The following is a 23,386-nucleotide window of genomic DNA, read 5'->3' on the forward strand; positions in this document are numbered from 1 at the left end:
CCGTGTTTTTAAAATGCAGTGACGCTCAAAATTATATTTGTGAATCCTTCTTTAAATGTTTTCTTTTTCGTCGTTGTACTAAATATAAAAAATCAATGTTGTAGCACTGAATAGATCGATTTTGAGATGTTTATAGATACACACATTTTTAAGAATTTCTTTATACAAAGAAGTGTGTTTACGACCTTCCAATTGTTTGAAGTTCTCTTCATCAATCTGGCATTTCTGATGAACTGATAAGATTAATAAAACTGTGTTACGACGGCTCGAAATCGATGGTTACAATTCTAGCTACCATAATAAATTCTTTCGAGACACTGAAGTAAAGCAAGGAGATGGCCTTCTGTTCAATTTTTGTTCGATTCTGCACTAAAAAATTACAGAATTCGTATAATTGTCTGTAACGTAGAAATGGTTCCTAGTTGTGTGATTTGAAATAATATTAGGTCACCGCTTTATGAGAGTTAAGCGTAATCATAAAAAAAGCACTTAAACTTTTAATGAATATCGCGGAAATAAAAACAGCATTCGCTGCTCAAGCCACTAGCAATGGGCTATCAGAAATGTAATATAATTAGACCTATACAGAATGTTCTGGACAAAGATTCCAATATTTAGAGAGGAGGTAGTGTGCATCAAAACATGTCTTGTTAATATACTGAAGGTAGTTGGTTTTAAATAATATTGCTATCTATTTGTTACTCTGTAATTTGCCAATTATAGCTACATTTTACATTTTTGGCTATGATATCTATACTTATCTATTTTTCATTTATTTTTATTTTGTATTTTTCATTTATATCTATATCTGTGTTTTTTATTTAGGTAGTATCTATTTGTCTTTTTTTTTCATGTTTCATTTTTAATTTGTATTTATATCTGTTTTATCTCTTTTTTCAAGTTGTCTGCAATTCTATGTTTTAAACAAGCATCTGTACTGTCTATTGGAATTGGAGTTTTACCCTGTTATAGACATAAATAAATAAATAAATAAATAAATAAATACATACATAAATAAATAATAAAAAACAAAAAATAAAAGTCCTACAAACATGGATCATAAAATTAATATCTTCTGAGAAGTGAGCAAATGTTTATCTTCACTGTAAGAGCAGAATATCTTCCACTGTGAGTTTTTTGGTAAGAAATAAATACGGAAACAGAACGCAACCATTTGTCACTATGTATTACACAGCATACCTTTGTTTGTGTTCGTATCTAGAGGACGTTCATGCTGTACGTTAGAGTTCGTAATCGTACTTTTGCAGTAGTATTACTGTACCAGTCTGGTAAGTTAGTTTCGTATCTGTAATACTATAGAGAAAAACTATTGCGTTTTGTTTCATTTCTTTCTTGACAAAGAACTCGCAGTGGAAGATACGCTGCTTTTACAGTCATGGTAAACATTTGCTCATTTCTCAGAAGATAATAATTTTAGGACTAATGTTTGTAGGACTTTTATTTCTTGTTTTGATTCATACTACCTCATCTCTAAATATTGGAACCTTTTTTTCCAACACACTTTATCTTTGACGTAACTCCAGAGAAAGAAATCGTGCAGTGTTAAATCCGGAGATCTCGGGGGCCAAGCGATTGGTCCTCTAAAGTCAGGATCAGCGCCGAGACGGTCTAGCATCGTATTGGCGAATTCCACTCGTTTGGGTTTGTCATCCGGCTCCAGATGTTGCATTAACTGCCTTGTCAAGGTCACCTACGGCCACGCCTTGTATGCCTCACAGAACTTTGTTCCAGGCACTGTGGTGTATTTAACTTGCTTTGGTCCAATGTAATATCCACATACATAGCAGAAAGTGTCTGCCTGTAATTTGCACTTCCGCCCTGTAGACATGGTGTAAAGAACTACTAAACACAAAGATACATACGACTGCAAAGATAACGAACCTACTATCGTGACTGAGCGTCACCAGCAGATATTTATACGCCAGAGCCATGTTGCCACCTAGCGGATATCAACATAAATACTTACATGTACATATTGCTAAACCAGTATTCTGAGAAATAAAATATCCCGATATAATCCAAAATATTGACACTACGACAAAACCATTAACGGATTCATGTTCAGCGTGTCGAAATCTGTAAGCAATGATCAAAAAACAATGATAAGCAAAATCTTGTTTACCAGTGTCATATAACAAAATTATTTTCATATCCAATCCAGAGAGCGAAAGCTTATCTTTTCATTTGGGTGCAAAGAAAATGATTTGATTTCGTATGTGTTTTGAATGATAGCTCAAGAAAATAAACTGTTCCTCCCCTGGCATTTTTCACCTTTTCCCCAATGTGACCTCACACCTATGGTCCGTCCCAGGATTCTGTGGAGTAACTTCGCGCATATGGGGGCGGAGTCTATCTGTGCCGGAGTGTATTGCGGGCAGTATCAGCTCGGGTCCGCTAAGGAGTAAGATGCTCGTAGTAGAAGGTAGAATAGAATTCAGATAGAAATTATCCCCTCCTGCAAGCGATTACTCGCTTCGTTCTAGCAATGCCTCCCCCCAAAGCAGTCATTGGCCCTAGCCCTCCCACATACCACTCGCGCTGTTTCGTGTTTCTATTTCACAGATGCCTGGGACGGACCATACCTCTCTTATCTTCTGTCAGAGGTCCATGATATTAGCCAGTTGGCTATAGACTTCCAATTTCTCGAAAGATAGCTAGTTCATCGCAGTAGAAAATAAAGCATGAACGGAAACAGCATTCCGAAATTAATAGAACAATGAATATCAGTACTTCATAAACTAATATAGGCCTATGAGAAATTATATCTCATTTCCGTGATGCAGTTGTTTTTACCTAATATAGCGTAATCTGTGAAGCAGTACTAATTCATTTTCCACTTTTCATTTTAATTTCCTACATTGATGATCCAACAGCAACCATCCTACAGTTTTTGCAATAAACTTCATTTTAGCTGCTTTTAGTAGAGTCTGATCAGATTTCCGTATTGTTCATGCACTACTAACGCAATCCACAAGTGGTTGAGCGAGTATTTTATATAATACTTCTAATCTAGTTTGTTTTTGTGCTAGTTGGTTTGAAGCTTGATTTACTACATCTGTTAATTTATAGTATGAGATTCTAATGGGACTCGTTGTTAGCCGAATGGCTAGAGTGTCTGGATTTGTTGCTAGCAACCCGAGTTCAATTCCCGGTAGGTCCAAGTGGAATTTGTGAAAGCTTCGGGTTTTATAGATGCGTGAGTCAGTCTGTGATTCGAATCAACTGATAATATATGTATATGATTAAAAAATTAAATGTAGTTAGCAAAGATTCAGGGTAAGTAAATTCTCCTTTCAAAGCGAACCGTAACCTGTTCCAATGACCTACCTGTAGCGCTCTTTGAAGGTTATACTTCCTCAGGCAGTTTATGGGAGGGGATGGGTGAAAATGTTGTATTTTTGGTCAAAAATCACATTTTTCTCTTTTTGTATAAAATGAAACTATGATGCCTACTTTATACTTTGGCGAAGTTTTAGGACCTTATAGCGCTTGTGTCATTGATTATATCTTTAAAAAGGCTGCGCTCATTGCATTTAAAATGCATACAAACTTTTAAAGTAATTTTACCATAATTTTTTGTTGTCCACTTGTCTGCCTTCACATTGCTAAGGAATCCACAAATTTTATGCTAGGACGAAGTTAAGAGATACAACTGGAAGCATTAGAAATTTGGATATGAAGAAGAATGGAACGTGTCAATTAGACAGACAGAATAAGTAATTAAGTTTTGATAGAAGGAGTAGGTGAAGAAGGAATAATAGTGAAACTGATCAGAAAAAGAAAAAAAAATTGGCTAGAACACTGCTTAAGAAGGAATACCTCCTGAAGGATGCACTGGAAGGAATGGTGAACGGGAGATTGTAGACAGCATTAAGATATATGGATCGTATGCCGAGATTAAGAGAAAGGCGGAAAATATGAAAGATTGGAGAATGCTGGGTCTGCAGTTGAAGATATGACCTTGGTCAGAAAATTATGAATATTATTATTAATAATAATAATAATAATAATAATAATAATAAGAGTAGTAGTAGTAGTAGTAGTAGTAGTAGTAAAAATAATAAATCACATAAGATAAAGATAAAGATAGCGTATTGTGTCCCATGAAGGGCAAAGGCCTCCTTAAATAAGGGAAAACTTTATTTATTTATTTATTTATTTATTATTTTCCTAATAATCGTAACATAAAATATAAAATGTACAGAGAAACTTTAGCTCGCCCCTGAAAGAGTAGAACTCGTGCTCAGGGGCGGATTCCTGAATTGAAATTAATAATTATACAATATAATTATAATTAATAATTATACAATACAATTTGCAATTATAGTATACGTGTATAAATTTAAATTTACAATTTTTCAATTTTTATAAAATCCATACATAACTTTTTAAATTTAATACTAGAACTATTCGAATTTACAAGATTAGGATATTTAAATATAAATTTGTTATATATTCTTGGGCCTAAATTACTGCTATGATTAAATACTGTAACAGTGTTGCATTTTGGTTCAAACAATCTTAAAGAATTCATACCTTTTGTTTCATAACTATGAGAATCCAATTCAAAATTATTTCGATTTTTATGTATGAATTTTATTAATACAATATAATAAATTTGTCTTACGTTAAGTACATTAAAGTCTAGAAACAAATTTTGAGATGGAAAGTCAATAGGTTTATGAAGACATATTTTAATTATTTTCTTTTGTAATAAATAAAGTGGGTTAAAATTGGATTTAATAAGTGGATAAAATTTGCCTAACGTGATTAGCTAGTTCACGTTAGACGTACTATTTAAGTATAGGAACTTGAATTTCTTTAACAATGATTCACTGTCTTTCACAACTTCCTGACTAATGCACAAATGTCTCTCGAGTAGTTTCCACTTTCTTCTGTCTCTTGCCTCTCTGGACCATTGTTGACCTGCCTGTTCTCTGAAGAAGTCTGCCCATCTGCGCCGAGGTCTACCCTGAAGTCTCCTTCCTACACGGGGGTCCCACATGGTAGCTCGGTATGTCCATCTGTCGCCTGGTAGCCTGGCCACGTGTCCACCCCATTTCCATTTGAATGTAATGGCTGCATGTGTGATGTCCTGTGTTTCTGCCAGTTGGTACAGTGTCGCATTTGGGATTTTCTCCTTCAGTCGCTGTATGCCATCATGTGGCTAGCCGATGAGCCTACAAAATTCAATCTTCCTACTTTTCCGCAAAGGTGTATTACCTAGGAGGCAGAGAAGTTGCCTAGCAAGTACGGCGTTCATTCGTACGTACCGATGCGTACGATAACGCCGGTAGTGGCAGGAATGTCAACTGTTTGGAAATACGTACTGTCGGGATATGGGAAGAGGGTTAAGACGATTACTTACGTATTTGTTGACATTAACTTCGATGGTCAACATGGACACGGAGTATTTGATTTGTGTTGTGGAATGTTGCCGTACGCAACCGATGATAACAAATACCCTGCGTACGACTTGCCGGCGCAAAACACAGTTCGAAAGAGGTTATGGTAGCACACAGACCGTACAGACCGCCATCTGTTGCTACGACGTTCAAGTTATACCGTACACGTTCTCAAGTTCAGATTGAAGAACGCCTTGAATAATAGGCAACTTCTCTAACATATAAGCTGAAACTCGCTTCAAATCGGTGACTCAACAACAGTGACGTCATGGCACACTTTGAAATGAACACCCAGTAGTTTGGTCCTGTGTTTTCCTGTTAGCGACTATGTTTGGCAGCCGTAAAGTAGTACAGGATAAACACAGGTCTCCAGTGCCTGTATTTTAGTTTTTCTGCTTAAGTTTTTGTCAAGCATAATGAATTTAAGGGCCCAAAATACCTTCCAGGACAGGGAGATCCTTCTATTTATTTCCTTTTCTGTTCTGTCCTATAAATCACATAAGAGGAAGCAATGAACTGACAAATTCACAGATGTCGCTAAGGCTCTAAGCTATGAGTAGGGCTATTGTTTATGAACGATATAGCAAACTGATACACGTGACATGAAATGACTACCACATCTCTCTTGCGTAATATTCCCGTCTATCATTTTCTGTCTCTGTCTCTCTGCATTCTCTAACTGGAACTTCCGAGTGCCATTAACAACTGGGCTCCTGTCGTACATTGCCGTCCTTTGTCCTAAATTATTGCACGGATATTGTCTATACTCAATATGTATTAAGTCCGTTTATCAGGGAATTGTGCGCATGAAATAGCGTGTTTGGCACAGTTTGGGACTCAGCTTTGCGACACTCGAGGCTGGGGAAGTAGGGGTGGAAAACAGGTAGTTCCGAGGGGATGGGAAAGGAAGATTTTAACAATTGATTTTGTGAACCACAGGTGGCGTGATATTGCGCCTTACAGAAACAATTTATTCTGATTTGAGAGTAGTTTTAGTACTATAAAACAATATTAATGTTGTGTACTATAAATAGCTATGTTTCTTTCTGTAAGTAAACGGCTTCATGCATGCATAATTATTTTTATTGGTGGTGGAAATCATAGAATGTTACTTAAAGCAAATTATTGTGAGAGTATTTGTATATTGTATTTAATGTCATGGGCATCGAGAGTGACGCAGTACACTGTTGTGAACTATAGCAACGAAGATAAATACAAACTGCAAACACAGAACAAGTACAATTTAAATGAAATAGAAACAAAAAAAAATTGACAGTATATTGTACGCTATTGAAAAATATTTCAGTTTACAAAAAAGGCGAAGTACCCTTTAAGACTCTAATGGATCTGTAGAACAGTGAAAAAATCTAAAAAAAAAAATGACAATTTATTTCTTTATTTTTAAGTGTAATGATTCACCTTTCGTAATTTGTAGTTTATTCACTTTTGGGCTCCAATATAAGGAGCTGGTCAATTTAAGATAAATACGTACGTGTTTTTATTTACCAATCGTTATATCAATTTTCTGATTTTCAGCCCATTTTAGATTTCAAAGTACTCTAGTGAATAAAGTTTTTCTTCAAATGACCTGAAATTTTGCACTGAAGTTCATACATATGTTGTAATTGAACTGACTTCCCTTTAATTAATTAATTAATTCATTCATTCATTCATTCATTAACTAAAATATTGTGACCATCAATTGTTGAACTTGTACTGGTTAGAAAAACTAAAAATGAGAAAACTAGAACGTTGAATATTTTTCTCTCAAAAACTTGCTTTCTAAATGCAAAAATCATATGTCAGTTTTGTTATTCATGTGTTGGGAATAGAAGAATTCTTTTAAGGAAAAATAATTTCATTTGTCAAACATGGATCACTATTTATACGATGTCAATAGAATACAATAAGAATAGTAATATGCGTTACAAGAGCGGTATGTTGACGTTTTCATGTTCGAGGAAAAGATTGAAAAAGCGAAACGTAGTTGATCGTTTATTACATACCTGAAAGAGGAATTTCTAATTAGTTGCAATGAAATCTCCATCTTTGTTTCTGCTCAATGACGGCAACTTTGGAAAACAAATATATCTATCTTCAACATTGTTCCTATAAAATGTTTTCTGTGTTTACTATACTGCAGCAGGCCGTGATATACGTCTGTCTTTTTTTTTCCCAGTCTATGATGAGTCTGGAATCTTGTTGATTTTTTCACGGCTTCCTTAATGTTACTTGCATTACAAATGCAGTAACTTTTGTGGTGTTGTAGAGTTTACTTAATTTTTTCAAATATTTAAAAACAATAATTAACAGTGCAATTTAGGTGAAATTGCAGTGGTAAGTTTCCAATTTATAATTATTACTATATTGAACGTCTTTAAAAATAATATGTTAAAAGCCTAAAGCAATAAAATGAATATGACGCTTAAGCGGTAAGAATAAGGAAATTGTTATGTGTGTTACGTTGGGTATACTGAATGTGGTATTTCACACTTACCGCTTATTGGTTTTGTGCGGAAAGCAAGCAAATACGCACGATCTCGCACAAAGTTAATTACTTAATAAATTACTCTACAGGCCTATAACAGAATGAACATGTGTGTGTTTCATGTCCGTATGAGCTGTAATGTGTAATAAAAATTGTTTCAGTTTCATAAGGCTGGAATTAATGTAGAATTGTCAAATTTGTGAGAGCCATTGCCTCTGTCATAAAAGGAGTTTTCTATTAGCCAACGTTATAAGATAGTTTCAAATCTGTTAAAATGTACAACGTGTGCATGTTCTGGCAATTTACTGAGCATAGCAACTGCAGACTAACCAAAACCTCAACTCTTTGCAGCATAGTGGTTCTACAGAAGAGCCACCGTTTTCTTTCTCTCTCAATTTTATGGCACAGATATTCCACCCAGGAACCACCTCTTGAGTATACATAGAGGTGCCACCTACAGTATGTTTTGAAATTGTGTGCAGAATTAAAATGTTGAAAAAATTGATCGAAGTCTTGTTATGATCCATGAAATGAAAAACTTAAGAAATTAATTTGTGCTGCAAAGGTTTAAAATAGTAGTTAAATAATGGAAATGTTTTATTGCGAGTAGCAACGTTTTCAATTCAAGCTGGACGATAGGTAAAGTAGGGGATATTAACAAAGTTTTGTATACTTTCCATGCATTGCACGGTCGCAGAATTGAATCAGCCACCGGTTTAACTCAAGTGGTAGCTCGTTTGCCTACTGATCCGGAGCTGCGCTCGAGTATGCTTCGATTCCCGATTGCGCTGATTACTTGCTTGTGATTTTTCGAGATTGTCCCCAACTGTAAGGCGAATGTGAGGTAATTCCGCTGCGATTCCTCATCTTCAGCATCATTAAATAATTGAATAAAACGTAGCAGTAGAGCCAACGGTTCTCGTATACATTGACATAAATACGTTTTTATTCTTAAGCATATTTAGGGCGATGCGCTACTGAAAATAATAGAATTTGTGACAAATTGTATCATTTTTTTTTATTTTCGCACTAAAAATGTACGGTTTCATGAGGAATATTTTCGTTAAAATCGTATCCCAATAATTTAATTATAAGTATACTTTTATATAATTTGGTATAAATTGTGTTAATGTACGAGTTATGTGTCACCAAAATGTTTCATTTATTAATTATCTCAGAAAAGACAACGACAAGTATTCATTTTATTTCTTAGTCGTTAAAGCTAGAGTAATTTAACTTGTCATACTTATTAATATCTCTATTGTGAAGTGGAGCATTTGATTGGCTGTATTCAGCATAGTTTTGTTACTACAGAATTATACATATAGCAGTATTATATTTTATTAATGTTTGAACATTGAAGAAGTTAATCTTTTTTTATACAATGAACAAATTAGAGTAAGGCATTACTAATGCTTCGTTACACAATATGTAGTGTTACCTTTAAGAAAAAAAAATCATATTAAAAAAATAATAATTTTTTTTAGAAATAGAATTTTCACTAAGAAAATTAAGGAAACAAAAACAAAATAAGTCGTCGTCTTCCTAACAAGTATTAAGCCGAGTGGACTGTTACGGTCTCAAACTAGAATTTTCAGTCCATCTCTTCTTCAGACGACTTAGAGATCTTTTGCCATGCCGATGGTAATGAAACAGTGCTTTTGGAATTCTGCATCGATCCTTTCGTTCGAGATGACCCTTCCACTGAAGCTGATATTTGCTGATGAACTGCATAATGGGTTATATTTGAAGTTCTTGCATTATGTCCTCATTTTTTATGATCCCAGCGAGTATATCCAGCTGTTGCTCTCATGAACCTCATCTCACTTGCTGTTATTCTATTGACATCTTTATTCTTCACAGTCCACGCTTCACTACCATAGACCTCTGGGCTAGCAACCCATTGAGCGCCATTTTCACATTGCTTTCAAGTCTCAACAAAATAAGTTGAAGTCTTTTTAAAGTGTTCATGAGAAAAGATTGAAATTTAGAATATGTGATTATGATATTGATATGCATATTCAGTAAAAATTTCAACATTCTAACTAAAAGTTGTGTATTTTAGAAATTTCAGTACTTGGCGCATCGCCTTAAGGAAATGAATGATTTGTTATCAAGGACGGTCATGATACTGTCTCTACATACGAAAATGCAAACTCAAGCTTGTTAATAAGCTGCAAGCGCCTTCATTTTTTACAATCATATGCGCGTAAACCTGTCAAAAATTCACAGTTAAAGTTGGCGCAGCGCTGAATCGAACACATTTTCATGTCTTACACTTTTTCTCGAATGACCCTAGAGCAAGACATATTTGCAAAGGGCAATCATTAAGTTACCGGACTTCCCTGAATGTAGGTAAAACACAGGACATAGGAAACGGAGAAATTACCAATAACCGGGAAAACGCCTGCACCCTATACTAAATGCATCACTTAAAAGACAGAGAAGAAGAATAGCTATGAGGCGTACATGGAGAAATTCCAGGAAAAATCGCAATAGGTCCTTGATATGTTAGCACAAAATTACGTGTAGGAGCTCAGGTCTTAAAGATAATCTGACGCTGTTTGATAGACTGACTCAACAGGCATGGAAGCAAAGATCTTCAGTGACACTCGCATGTATGTTTAACGATACAAGTGCATTTCGGAAAGATATCGATTGTACCTTGTACGTAAAAAAACTGAGTTTCATACAGTAATTATTTTAAATTTGCATTCCGATTTTTTTTAACATTGAGATTGATATTTTTATGAGGACAGTGTCAGATCTTGAAAAGTGTAAACATTAAAAGAGAAGGAAAACTTTCCGAAACCTCCAGGCAAACGTAGCTACATATATTAAATGGCACTATAAATTTTCATGTGGCAATCATAAAAGTCTTCAAACAGAAATTGTCAAAATTCATGGTAATATATATTTTGTCCGTTATCTTCTTCTGGAAAAAAATTATACATTCAACATTTCATCATTAGGTTGACTACATATTTTAATGAGTCTTTCTTTAATATTGTTTGGAATTCCAGCCAGTTGATCGCAACTGACTAAAAATAAATTCATTATTCTTCTGCTACTTCACAATTTTTTTAAGTTTCTTTTTTCCGGAAAATGCTAAAAAGAATGTTGTTTAAAATTGTACAAACTTAATTCTATGTCCACAAAACAAATAGTACTTGTCGTAGCATACGGTATTTAGCTAAAATTTTCTTGACTCTTTTTTAAATACACTGGAATGAATCAAATTTATTTTTGTTAAATGATGTCGTCCAGAAATGAACTTTCTTTCAAAATCCGTCGATTATATCTTGGCCTTGTAGGCCTAAACTATTATTCAAAGGTCTTCGAAAAGAATTATTAGCAACGAAGGCCAGACTATGAAATCAAAGAGAATTGAAAAATAGATTTGTAGATTTCGTTTTCTCGCCTTGCAGTTACCGGTAGGTACACTAGAAGTTGGGTGGGTGTCGACTGGATTTCACTAAAAGTATCGTTGTTTTCGATTTTACAGGGATTTGTTTCTTTTTTTTTCCGAATGGATTGAAGTACCGGTATGGTAGTGGGGATCGCAAAGGGATCTAATCAATAATGTTTCTTTATTTCTAAATATAAAAATGAAAATTAATTTGAATAGCCTTAAAATGTCGTTATTAGTGCAGTGAATGAAAACGTAAAGTGGCGTAATAATAAATTGTGTCTTGTTGTTTCCATTATCTGAATTACGTAAATGAATAAAATATCCCGTGAGTTAAACACATTTCACTAAAAACTAAAGATTTGTAAAACTATTTATATTACACTTACAAGGTGCAATCAATATATTTCCGGACTGCACTTGTATTTATTGTACCGTTAAATATACATGCGCGTGTCACTGAAGATCATTGCTTCCATGCCTGTTGAGTCTATCAAACAGCGTCAGATTGTCTTCAAGAACCGAGCTTCTACACGTGATTTTGTGCAAACATGTCAAGAATCTACTGCGATTTTCCTGGAATTTCTATGTACGCCTTATGACTAGTGTTCTTCACTACCTTTCAAGTGATGCATTTAGTATATGTATCAGGCGTTTCCCTCGTTCTAGATAACTTTTCCGTTTCCTGTATCCAGTGTGTTGCAGTCCGGAAACTTATTGATTGTCCCTTGTATAGTAGTTTAGTGTGAGGAAAATAAAACGCAAGTTCATCTTAATGATTTTTTTTTTCAATTTGTACGTAAATCTTTTGAAAATCAAAGTTTATGTACGAATACTACGGGAACAAATAATGTTATTGACATAATTTCAAGTTTATTTTATTTAATGCAATAATTTTCCACATATCCATCTTGAAACTGAAATTCTGAATTTAAAAGTAGAAATTTTCTTCCCCTCTTTTCGTTTAAAATGATAATCTAATTTATCATTAATAAACTACGTACTACATAAACTACTTATATTATTTTAATACAGTATTTCCACTGGTTGTGCTTCATTCAAATTTTAAATATGATACGGTAGCTTATTTTGTCGCTTTTATTATTCAAGAAAAATTTTGTCATAAATCATACACTTCTACGCTCTGCCTGATATATTGACTTATTTAAAAGTTACGAGAGATTTGAAAGTCCTTTTTGTTAAAAAATAGAGAATAATTGTAATACAGTTCTGTTCATAAAAAGTGGGGTTTATTCACATACAGGCTAAACGAATTTCTGAGAATACGTTTTCTATGGACTTAGTATACTAGAACGTTTTTATCTGCCATGGAACCGGTTTCTTCAATTTTTTACAAGCTTTCACGATGACGAAAAACTGCAGGGTCCATGTTTTAATCCATCTAGACATCTGAATCTTTTGAGTGTGCTGGAACAAATACCTTGAATTGCTGCTTATTTAATTTACATCAGCAACAAGAACGAGACAATTGAAACAGACCTTTCTGTGAACATAAACCCCTTTTTATGAAGGCCTACAATATTGTATTATTAATTTATTATTTTTCTGTAAATTTAGGATACTACTTAATAAAGTTAGAGAACTTGACATGACATTTAAGTAACTCTATATACTATTTTATATGTATTATATTTGCATCCTTAAATTACACAGTGGTATACAGCATCAGCGTTTTAAGTTATAATTAGTCTTTTTTTAATTAATATTTTTGCTTTATGTCGGGTGACGTAGAAATCACGAACTTAATTATATGCTAATTCTTCACCCGCTTTATTCCTTTAAACTTAAATTAGAAATTAAACATTGCATGGGTACTTGTTCCTATTATATGTAATTCCCTAAGACGTGTTATTGCTAACCATTTGAATTAAAATTATTTTTAAATGCACTGAAACATTTAATCTTCCTTTGAACTCGAATAACTTTTCTGAACGTATTATTTTGTCCTCTCTCGTCTTTGTTTTAAACTGAGAATTTAATACAGACGAATTTAAAATTATTACGAAACACGGTAATTATATTTTGAAGTATTTGGTAAATATTTCATCTCTAATTTAGACACCATTATTTAATACACACATTTTATTTGAAATGTGAAGTTTTTTTTTTTTCAATAAATAAATGTATCATTCTGGAATCTAAACGTGATACATGTATATGTAAATGTATATGTTTTGTGCACTTTCTTTATATATGATTGAATGTGTAAGCAATAAAATTACGCACTCTATGAAGGAATTCAGAAAATCATTATTTTCATTATTTCTTTAATTTATTACACAGTTTTCAGAATTCTTAGCGTATTTTAAATCCTCGCTGAAATTCTGAATTTCATAGTCTAATATACTTTTTCTTGCCGCGTCTAGATATCATAATGACAATATTATATTATGACAAATACAAGGCAACACACTATATTAAACACATTATTAGGTATTTAACTACGATTTCACTTTTAAATTGTGTGACAAAATTGAAAACAAACCTGTCAATTTCAGATGATGAGTGTTTTCATTGATAATCGATTTGACCACAGTGAACTCCCGAATATTATAATACCTATTTATCGCCGTATATCTTTATAATAATAATTGGGTATATCGGAAATGAAAGATAATTCATTACAAGGAAATTATCTTTCTTTAAGGCGCATTATTTCTTTCAGAATAATTAAGTTTAAATGAGTAGCTTAATATATCAAGATTAATAAGATATTTTCGATAAGGTTTGACTTGTCTTGAATTTAACAATGTTTTATTCTTGCCGCGTTTTTTTTAATCGTAATTCAATCTATCACGAATCAAATATCACTCTGTTAATATAAATTTTATCATACTTATTATTGCAATTACTCTGTTTTTAAATAATAAGTATAGTGATTTATAAAATTTATATTCCTATCTCATATGACGCTTTTTTTTATTTCATAAAATATTTTTCCTACTTTTGGGACACACTGAAATCTCTTCGCCGTTTTCGTGTGATTGAACGCCTGTGTCGTATGCAACAGCGCATTACATTAGTTTCACTTAACCCCACACTGCAGACCAGAGCTCAACAGGCGTTGGTGGGAACAAAGTAACAATGTTTTTCATTACTCACAGGTTAGTTGCAGACGCCGCTACTACGACTTCCTGTCGCTGCCATCGCACGGACGCGAATGTCGTCGGCTGTTCAAGTAGAGTCAGCACGCTTCTCCCGGTCAGATGCTCCCTCTGTGTGATTCTAGGACGTCTCCTTTCCCTGTGTATCTACACCAATACCGACAACGATGACGAAGACGGTACGCTCGACGCCTTCCCGCGTCTGAACCGACTGTACGCAACCCTACCAACCCACTACCCGCTATCCCGACATCGCCACCTCTCCAACTCGCACTTCAGTGCCGCCTTGCGGCGATTCTCTAAAGCTTCAGCTACTACTATCTGCCACTATCCACCTTGCGGCACCTCTGTGTCCCCCACCGAACCCCTTCACCCCCTTATTCTACTGGAAGTCGGTCAATACTGCAGTCCTGAGGTCACATCTTCTGCTGCCCCCTAAATCCAACTTCGCTACTACATTTTGTCATCTACCTGTTTTGTGTCTGTTGCCAGTGCCAAATATAGAGCATCTCATGTATTAGTAAACAATAAACTATCCGTACGGCATAGTACTTATAGCACACTACCACAATGCTTATGAATAGATAAAGTACCTAATACAGTTGAACCTGGTTAATTCAAAGTTGAACGCACCATAAAAAATCGAAATATCCAAGATTTCGATTCAATCGATTTTCAGTTTCTTACTTTCTACGACAGAGATATTTTGATTGAATATCTACCAAAGTTTTTCGAGAGAAACTTTCCAAACCAACACTATCTGTACGACGTAGTACTTGTAACACACTACCACAACACTTGTGAATTGAAAAAGAAAGTACCTAATACAGTCGAACCTGGTTAATTCAAAGTTGAACAGACCATAAAAAATCGAAATATCCAAGACTTCGATTCAGTCATATTTCCGTTGTTCCTTATCTTCTACGCTAGAGATATTTGGATTGAAATATACCAAAGTTTTTCATGAGAAACTTTCCAAAACAACACTGTCCGTACGCCGTCGTAGATACTTGTAACACACTACCACAACACTTGTGAATTGACAAAGAAAGTACCTAATACAGTCGAACCTGGTTAATTCAAAGTTGAACAGACCATAAAAAATCGAAATATCCAAGACTTCGATTCAGTCAAATTTCAATTATTCCTTATTTTCTACGCCAAAGATATTTTGATTGAAATATACCAAAGTTTTTCGAGAGAAACTGTCCAAACCAGCTAACTAAATTTATGGAGCCCCCATGGTATTCGTAACAGGAACATCTTGTATAAAATCTCAGTGTAATATAAAAGTATTTATTCAAGATGTTATACGAAATTAACAAAATACAGGACATTCAAAGTTTAAAAAACAATTATACTTTTGTTTGTGTTTAGCACTGAATCGTTGATTCATACGAAATTCCTCGAGTTTATTGAGCGATTGGAAAATTGTTTCACTCAGGTTTTGTCGTCTAACTTAACACCTTAATTCCTGAATATGATCTATGGCTTTGGCGATTGTAGGCAGTGGATTCTCGGGGTGTTCTGGTTCATCTTCTTCATGTGAAGTTATGAGCGAAAGTCAGCTCGCGGTATATTGCGGACTAGCTAATTTTCGTAATTTCGGAACTGAATTTCTTTGGATTTCACTTCGAATTGCCGGACAAAACACCTAATTATAGACGATTTTTTTAACATTGCATTATATAGGCCTAGAAATGTCAAGGAACCACAAGAAAAGTTCGAAGTATTCACGATTTCGAATTTAAAACGTTCGAACTAGACAAGTTCGACTGTAATAAGCAAAGAGCCAGAGAGTCTCTAAAGGTAAAAATCTCTTTCGTCTTCACGTATACAGCTAATGTTTCTTACTTCATCAGCTAATCCAGAAAACTAATCATTGTTATTGTTGGATAAACTAAGGACAGTGATAATCAGAAACAAGCAATTTTATCGAAAATTGTTACTTTAACTTACAAGGTAAACAAAATATGAAATAGAAGACACATTACATTATATTTCGCTACCATATTGCTGTCATGAATCAATCGTAAATTTTTTCTGTTCCAAACCTATCATTTACTTTCTCTCTTACAACTGCAGAATAAAATTAAATGTGAAAAATAGGCACTTAGTACATTTATCGTGGTCTTTGTCCTTGTCGTGCTCCTTATCGTGGTCCTTTTTCTTGTCTTTGTCATGGTCCTTGTCTTTATCGTGCCCTCTGTCGTGGTCCTTGTCCTTGTCGTGATCCATATCATGGATCTTTGTCATGATTTTATATTTTTCATTTCACAATAATACGGTCTTCCCCATTTGGCAAGAGACTTTTGTGTAACATGGTATCTTATCAAAATATTGCTTGGGAGCAACACTTTTGTAGTGGCATCCTTCACGCTCACCTTTGACCTTCGTGCGCCTCCAAAGTTGAGGAACTTAATGCCCAAAAAATACGTAATGGAACGTGCATTGTTTGTGAAACTGTTACTGTAGTGTACGGAACCAAGCCTTTGACTTCATACCTTTAAGCCTGATACACACACTGTACATTTAATTACGCCCATAATAATTAATTACTTTGAAATAATAAACTTGTAGTAATGAAATTTGTAACATTGTAATTAACAGCTACGAAAGCATTTTCATCACATACATACATGCTGTTAATTTTTTGTGACTATGCATAATTATTGTTTTTAGAAATTTAAAATGCTGAACGTAATATTAAATATTTCAAAATCAGACGAAACTCAGATAATCAGTTCACCTTAATATAACTTATTATGTATGATTCTCTGCGGAAAGGGAAAGTGTTCTTACAGTAATCCGGCTTTTATTGCAGTTATATAACACAAAAAATTGACTAACGGAGAAATTACGTAATTTTTAAAACAAGTTTTTTTGTGACTTAAACATCCCTCGTTTTATTCTAAGGTTCCTGGAATACAGTAAAAAAATAAAATTTATTTAATAAAATTCATATCAATAGCACATTGCTACAGATTTAAAAACTTACTGCTGAGCAGCGCTTTTCCTATCCGCAGCTGCGCTACCGGCTTCCGTCATGCGACCCACAAGTACATCGCAGAAAATATTCCTGGATAGTCACTCATCATTAATAGCCTACAAATTATTGTTAATTTATTTAGAAACTTCAATATCTATGACGAAACTGGAGGAGAGGCTTTTATAAGGTACGCCAAAACGCGTCTTTACCAAGGGAAATTTGGACTGAGAGAAAGGATCTATGTGAGCTCGAAGCCTGTTGATCACTTGCCTCACTCCGATTTTTGCCGTTCCTTTGAGAATTTTGAAGATTTAAAAGCGTTCTACACGAAGTGTATATTGTTTGGGAGTCTCTGGGTCAAAAAGTGCTGTTTCCATGAGGTAAATAGTTTATAAAAAAATGTATTTCAGTCAAAACGTGTTTGTCGTTGTGCGTAAAATCAGAATCTGAATGAAAAGAGTTTGGGATCTCGAAAATTAAGTTGACCTTGAAATTACCTCGATAACTTTCACTAAATAAATAACTGTGACTCATTAAGCGTATCCACAGTAAACTCATACCTGTTGTGATAATCATCTGGATCAAGTGCATCTCACAATGTTGAAGTTTATGAGGAGTCAGATTAAGACGTTTCTTAAAAGCTCAATGAACTGTTTTTTTTTCGGAAGTCTAATTGTCGGGTACATTTACGAACTGATTTCTTTAGACTCTGAACAAATGCTCTTTCCATGGATTCTACCGTTTTATCATTTGTCGATGGTCTTCCAGGATGCTTTTTCTCCAGTCTCTTTTAATTGTTTATACCATCGACGAATGTTATTCTCGTGTGATGATTCTGCGTTAAGGGGTTAGGTACAGCTTACAGCAGTAAAAGTTTGGAAATATTTAACATTTTTTCCTCCATTACTGTATCTTGTACAATAATGAAAATAATATGTGTAAAACACTGTCCTTCTGCTATATGAAAAAAAATAATTTATATAATTAAAAGGAAATATTTACATTTTTTTTTTTTCAAAATTTAGTTCACTGTGCAGTGATGAAGCGTTTTCCACATAACTAAAAAACTGTCCAACATTCTGTGATGAAATTTTTTGTGTGTATTTATGCATGTCATATCTACAATATGATGCAAGATCACTTCTCTACTTGCATAGATTGTCTGATAAGAAATAAATTCATAATAAATGGTCAAATATCAGTATTTTCTTCTAACACAAAATAAAAAAAAATATATTTATTAAGAAACGTAGTTGAAAGAGCATGATATTGTAAACATGAGTTTAAGCAATAAAATAAAAGAGAGAGAACATGAAAAAGTTAACAAGTTTATGAGTTATGAGGGAAACGCTTCGTCAGTGCACAATGAACAACTACCATTATGAATTTTGAAAAAATAAAATATAAATAATTTTTTTAAATCGTAAAAAAAAATATTTTTTTTTTCATGTAGCAGGAGGACAGTGTTTTACACATACAAATTTTCATTATTGTACAACATACAGTAATGGAGGAAAATATGTTGAATATTTCCAAAAATTTTACTTCTGTAAACTGTACCTAACTCCTTAAATACGTGACGAAATTCACGTCATACACGACTCACAGATTCAAATTTTGCCAGCCACAAAACACATTGCTCTTTTCCTTTTACATCCATCTTGTATAATTAATTGTAGCAATGAAAATTATTGCATTTGTTAGATTGTTACCGTCTTTTGTTTCCTTCAGTGCCTCAAACTAACAGACGAAAAACTTTGAGAGTTCTATTTTCATCTGGCACTAATATATTTCTACCTCTATTCATTAAAAGAAATATAATCCTCTGAAACCCCACCATGATTCTTGGGACATAGTGTGGTAGTAATTTTTTTCCACTTTTATATCGTATATTCAGAGAGTTAAGATCTGTAATGCAATGGTTGCCAAACGCGAGAAAGTAGTGACGTAATAGGAATGCAACCCGCACACCACTATCGTAAAGAGAGGGTTTGACTGGGTATCTCTCAGTTAATGCAGTGAATGACAGTGCAGAGACGGACTGTGGGCGGAAAACAAAAACAAAGTAATATCCTTCTACTTATTAGTTACATGCACTTCATCCGCGTTTATTTTTCCCCTCCTATTCATTATTGTTTTATAATTAATGAAAGGAAATATCTTTTCTTGTTCATGTATGAAAGAAAACATGTACTTCACATTAGCAGATTTTTGAAATTAGACAAATCTACCAGGCTGATCCCGAAGTTGGCAATTACACTACATAGGTACGTCGAAAAAACGGGAAGTATTTTACCCTGACTAAGACATAGAAACCGATCGTTTTTGTTGTTTTTTTATTAAAAAATAGCCTATTCAACTTACAAGTACGGGCGTGGTAATCTTTATTATGAGAAGAATAATGACGTCGTACATTGTTCTTTTACACTCCATTTAACATCTACAACAAATTAAGCATTTTATATTTTCGCCATCAGGACGAAAGAAAAACTTTTCCTCCCATGCTTCTTAAAATTTACGTTCTTGCGTATTTATTTTTAGTTTTAAAAATACATTTAGAAACATAGTATCCTATAATACATGCTTGCAGTATTACAAGTGAATATCCGTTGCTGATACCTGTATGCCTGCTAGTAATGAAGTGAAATGGGTACAAGAGGGTGGGGGTGACGTCATCGTTAGGCTTGAGTATAGGCAGGGGCATGTGTCACGACACAGCTTTTGGCGATCACCGTTGTAATGAATCATTTTAAAATTATATTCGATCATTAACTTCCGAGCCATGATGATGATAATGATGATGATGACGACTTACCCTCGTAATTAGTTTATTGAAATTATAAATACAGGATGTTAAAAAGTATTCAATATTTTAGGAGGTGCTAGTATGCATCAAAACAAGAAAATAATGTGTAATAAACATGGGTCTTACAACACACTTTCTCAGATCTGAACACTTCCTCATAGGAGGTGCTCAATCTAACGTCCATTCATGGTAATGTATTCCTCTGCTCTTTGGCGTAAGGAATCACGCACTCTTTGAAATTCACATGGTTCCTTCATGTGTACCCATAACCAAAAGTCTAGGGGATTCAGATTTAGGGAACGAGCATGCCAAGGTGTGGGGCTTCCCCGACCAATGCAGTGGTCCTGAAATGTCAACGTCAGGTGTTCACGCACATTGCGGAGAAAATGTGCTGGTGTGCCATCGTGCATGAACCACATCTGTAGTCTCTGCTGACATGGCACATTCTCCACCAAGGCAGGCAATACGTTAATAAGAAAGTCCTGAAAGTCTCTGTTGAAGCACGTATGACCCTATTAATCTATCACCAAGAAGGTCTGCCCATACGTTGATTGAGAATCGGTGCTGATGCCTTGATTCTTCAAATGCATGGGAATTTTCATCAGCCCACACATGCTGATACGAAAATTTACAACACCATCTTTGCCTACTCCGCTCATATCCGCAACCAGACTTGTGTTTTCAGTATTCCTTGCGACGTATCACTATTCCATGCCAAGGGTATCAACTACGGTATGGTTTTCTGATAATCTGCTATATTGTAGGGGAGAGAAACAGTGGCGTAGCATGAAATTTTGAGCAGGGGAAGCTAACTCAAGTTGTCTTTCATGCAATATGAGAAAACGTATTGCAAAAATACAGTCTTAAAATAAATAGTAGTCAATTTCAAGTCAGCAGTCGAAGATTGGTTGGAACATCGTAAGTAACACCAATAAGGCATGACCTCAAATGATACGTAATAAAATACGATTTCACGGTTTACACATATCTCTAACAAATAGACACGTATACGTATAACATTAGCTCACTCCCTGTCATACTTAGAGAAATCACAATATTAGTATCATTACGTAAGTATGCGTCTGTCTTTTGGTTGTGTCCTTCATTGACAGCAAGGGAGTCGGTCATTTGTTTTTTAAATCATACTTTTGTTCGTAAGTCAGTCTTGATAATACAATTGTCCTAAAAAATTCAAGTAAATTAGTGTCAGGAACTGTTATTTCGCTCATTATTTATTATATCAGCCACAATGCACACTAACACTTCAACTGAACACAACTGACGAAAAGGGATAACTCGGAAACTACTTATTTTAAATGTTAAAGCTAGCTTCTTTTCGAGCCTTGCGACTAGGGTAGTTTAAAAGGGATGGAAAATCTGCGGGGTGGATTACACAGAAGAAACCGGTCTGCTTGTAAGCTGGTGTGTGCAGGCTTCTTGTTTACTGCTGCATCACAAATCATCCTGAGCTGCCGCATCACAATATTTAACGCGTAAATATAAATTCTATTAAAATTAATAAATAATTTTCTCCATAAACTGCAGGTTTATTATGAAATTATTATTAACTAGGGAAGCTAAGCTTTTTAGCTTACATTGACGCTACGCCACTGGAGAGAAATACATTGCCATGAATGGATGTCACATTGAGCACCTCCTATGAACAAGTGTTCAGATCTCAGAAAGTATGTGTTGTAGGACCCATGTTTATTAGACATTATTTTCTTGTTTTTATGCATACTATCACCTCCTAAAATATTGGATACTTTTTTTTAACACTCTGTATATAATGTAATCCTAGAAATTGTTAGTACACATTTTACTAATTTTTCTGAAATGTCTTCTTTCTTCCTCATTTATCTTTAATTCCCCTTTGTGTGTATGTGTGTATATATGTAATTTTCCTCAGTGTTGTATAGTTATAATTTGCATTTGAATTTGTAATATTGGTTCACTTACCGCTTGCATATTCATTAAGTGTAACTTCTGGCCCTATATTTTTTTTTAAATTATTATTTTACTCAACTTGTGCTTGTATGACTGTATAAATTTTTCATGAATATTCTTTAAATATTAGTCTCTAATCATTAACTTGTATTACTGCAAATTGTATCAGCTTCTTTTGTTTCTGGCTAAGTGGAAGAGAAGGTCTGATGGCCTTAACCTCGCCGGAATAAATAAATAGTATTATTATTATTGTTATTATTATTATTTCTTATTATTATTTTGCAGTGTAATAGATAACAGTAGTATATTTTTATAGTCCAGTAGATCAAGAGTAATTATTATTGTTATTAATTAATCTAATAATAGAAATATCTGTTAAAGTTTCCTCAGAATCATGGGATATGAATAAGCTTAGAAAATTTTCTCTATAATTTATTCTCTTAAAGCCAACTAACAAAAGTATCGCGATAAAGCGCCCTGCTGCCTGAATATGAAAGGTCGCATGTAAATAAACTCATAAATATTGAATAGAAGCAAAGCCCACAGCGGTGAGGTTTTCCACGGAAAGACGGGCGGAGAGACAAAAAGACAGCATCCAAGCATTCATTTTACCAAAATCTCTCTGTGTAATCCATACAACATCATTTTTATAATTCGCGTAATTAGGAGAGTCATTAAGTCTGTATATCTGCTATTTTTCTTTCGCGGTGACAATTTCTAGCCTTACTTGCAACCCACATTGAGAAGACTTTATCCATCTTTTTCTAGAGGATTTGTATTAACTTTTTCTCAGTAGGGGAGAGTTGAGTAGTATCGGACATCGGGTAATATCGGACAGTGAGTTTCTTTCATCTTCCAGCAGATGATAGTACCTGAATGACATGGTTACGTTTCTGTGATGTCGCATACAGAAACGTAACCATGTCATTCAGGTACTACCATCTGTTGGTAGATGAACGAAACGCACTGTCCGATATTACCCGATGTCCGATACTACCCAACTCTCCCCTATATATTGTTACGAAGTACTTATTACTTACACGGTATGGAATACTAAAATGAAAATGAATTGTAGCCAACCTGCATGTTCGACAGCCAATCGAACGTGCTGGGAGAGACTAATGTGCTAAACGTTTGTCTTCCTTGGTATATTATTGTTATTATTATTATTATTATTATTATTATTATTATTATTA

The 23,386-nt window shown here is 34.3% G+C and overlaps 1 protein-coding gene across 1 annotated transcript in view; it reads right to left on the reverse strand.

The window, feature by feature from the left end:
- Positions 1–14,702, reverse strand: part of LOC138695079 (leucine-rich repeats and immunoglobulin-like domains protein 2) — a 623,017-nt gene extending 608,315 nt beyond the window's left edge. Inside the window, exon 1 of the mRNA XM_069819464.1 lies at positions 14,447–14,702. The gene's annotated coding sequence lies outside the window, so the exon portion shown is untranslated. The remainder of the gene's footprint in view (positions 1–14,446) is intronic.
- Between the last annotated feature and the right edge of the window lie 8,684 nt (positions 14,703–23,386).

The sequence above is a fragment of the Periplaneta americana genome, chromosome 1, assembly GCF_040183065.1.
Source record: "Periplaneta americana isolate PAMFEO1 chromosome 1, P.americana_PAMFEO1_priV1, whole genome shotgun sequence".
Lineage (NCBI taxonomy): Eukaryota > Metazoa > Arthropoda > Insecta > Blattodea > Blattidae > Periplaneta > Periplaneta americana.